Here is a 2,865-nt window from a genome sequence, read left to right as displayed (position 1 = left end):
GATCATTACAGATGATTTCTGCTCGGTCTACTGCCGTGTGTCTGTTTCCACCACAGCGCTGGGGTTTGTGTTTCAGTAATTTGGTACTTTTACGCACGCCTGCGCCCGACCCCTTCTGCAGGGCAGCCCTGCTCTGGGAGATGCCTGGAGGGCATTGATGCCAAATGTTCTGAGGTAGTGGACCAGAGCCACAGTGTGTGAGGAACTCGGTGAACGTCCCCCACTCCCAGTCCATTACGACACGGCTACATACAGAAGCGGTAGCCTCTGCTCCCGTAGCCCTGAGGCACTGCAGAGATCAGCCTTCACCCGCTCTGAGACCCACCAGAGCAACTCTGCGCACGCTTCGCTAATTAGCTGGTGGGTGGAGTCAGGGAAAGATGTGCAGTGCTGTGCAGTGCTGCGTTGTGTGCAGTGTTGTGTTGTGTAGTGCAGTGCAGTGTGCAGTATGCAGAGTGCAGTGCTGTGCTGTGCTGTACTGTGTTGTGCAGTGCTGTGCAGTTCTGTTGGTTTGTAGATTTGGATTCACATCAGCTACAGTTGAGCTCTAAACATTACACCAGCTTTGAGAAAATTGGCTCAGAATAAAATGTTGCCAGTAAATTAGTAAAAACTTTGCATCAAATTACATTAATAATAACAGCTTACTTATAAGCTATTAGGTAGGTACAGATATCAATAGTCTGGAAGATCTCAGAGTTTAGTACAAGTACAACTTGCAGATGTACCTCAACCACTGCTCCTGGACATCTACCACCCTACAGAGTTCATCTCCAACCCTGCTCCTGGACATCTACCACCCTGCAGAGTTCATCTCCAACCACTGCTCCTGGACATCTACCACCCTGCAGAGTTCATCTCCAACCCTGCTCCTGGACATCTACCACCCTGCAGAGTTAATCTCCAACCCTGCTCCTGGACATCTACCACCCTGCAGAGTTCATCTCCAACCCTGCTCCTGGACATCCTCCAGTCCTTTGCTACCCACCTGACCTAGGAAATGGACAGTAACCGCTTGATCCGGGAGACAAAGATCAAAAATATACCATATCTCCTCACAATGTAGTCTGACAAGTTGTGTAATATATCACAATCATGTTAGGCCTATATTATAAACTTTTTATAAAAAAGCAGTCAGACAGTCAGAGATCAGAACGATACACATAAACATCCATTTAACCATCCGTACTGTGTTGGATTTTCGTAGTAAAATATTATTCATTATTATTTATTTATTTACACAGAAGAAATGTTATATATATATATATATATATATATATATATATATATATATATATATATATATATATATATATATATATATATATATATATAATGTGTTTATATATTTTCAGATTTATTAGAGATAATTCTTTATTACAAAAAACAATGATTATTCAGAAGAGCAAATGTGAACAGGCAATGCTCCTCTGGACCCAAAGTCCTATCACAGAGCAAACAAACAAAAAACAAGAAAGATAGTCAAAGCTCATGTTTATTGATTGGTTTGTATTGATCATTATCAGTAAGAGCATGGCTCCATGTGCGCCTGCTGAGAACGATGCTTGTTAACAAAACACAATGCAAAGCTTTCTGAGGCTCGGTGCCGGGCAGTAGGAGCAGGAATATTGTGGTGTTGAAGCTTGGTTTTCCATATGCTGAGGCGCACACTTCTCCGCGCTACACACACCCCGTGCTCACCTGCGCCAGCCTGAGCAGCTATGAAGGATGTCTAAACAATTATTAACACTTAGAAACAAATATGGGGGAAAAGGGTGTTTGTCAGGGTTTTAATTCAGATCTTAATACGTATAAAGACAAATACAGTGAGGAATAAATTGTGGTGTGGGTTCCAGTGTGTAGTCAGTGTCATGGCAACAGAGGACAGGGGTCACGCGGACGACCCCAAGCTCCTCCTGCTACCACCTCAGAGCATGCCACAGGTCCTCGGGTCACTTGGCTAGCAATGGGGTGTGATATTCAGAGAATGCCCACACACTCAGTGGTACGCCCCAAACACAATCAGGCATCCCCCAATGATGACTACAGGAGACTTTGTCTACTGTTTTATTTTTGTAGTTTTGGGGTGTAATGAAGCAAACTTAATATCCGGAGATATTGGTGAATGAACGTGACTGATTCTGACTCTGGTTCTTAAAGTCCACTGGTCATCGTTGATGTAGCTGTCAGGCCATATTTCGACCAATGAAAAGATCAGTAATGCTAGCACACCACACCTGTTAGAACATGAGCAGGTAACCCAGGTAGCAGAGAACCTCATCAGACCCTCCTAAAACTGCTCATACAGGGTTTGGGAATTTCTCCTCATTTAAACAGGCCAGTGAGAAGAACAGAGAGACCACAAACACCAGGAGGGTTCGATGTCAACATCTGTGTTAATACCAGACAAAACCCAGGCATTCAAAAGAGAAAAAAAACATCAATATTTGGCTTAAAAAAACAAAACAAAACAAGAGGTCATGTGACATGTCAGGTGACTGGTCAGATGACTGGTCAGATGACTGGGGACAAGCTGTTAGTGAAAACACATCAGCATGTTGCCTAGCTGTTCCCAGGTGACTTGAGCACATAGCAATTCCACCAAATTGATTAACAATTAGTCCACAAATAGATACTTTAAAAAATACACTCACACAAACACACACTCATACACACACACCTATAGGCACATCCCCTCATATCCACACACACGTACATACTCACACACATGCGCTTTGCTGTGGGTGTGTGTAGTGGATATGACCCAGTGGGGTTTGTGCTAGAAATCACATTCACATGTGACTCTGGGTTTTCCGGGACATGAGCTTCGGAAAAATTGCCCGGAAGCTGGCAAAGCTAAACTGA

The sequence above is a fragment of the Electrophorus electricus genome, chromosome 4, assembly GCF_013358815.1.
Source record: "Electrophorus electricus isolate fEleEle1 chromosome 4, fEleEle1.pri, whole genome shotgun sequence".
NCBI classification, from domain to species: Eukaryota; Metazoa; Chordata; class Actinopteri; order Gymnotiformes; family Gymnotidae; genus Electrophorus; species Electrophorus electricus.
This window is presented reverse-complemented; position numbering follows the sequence as displayed.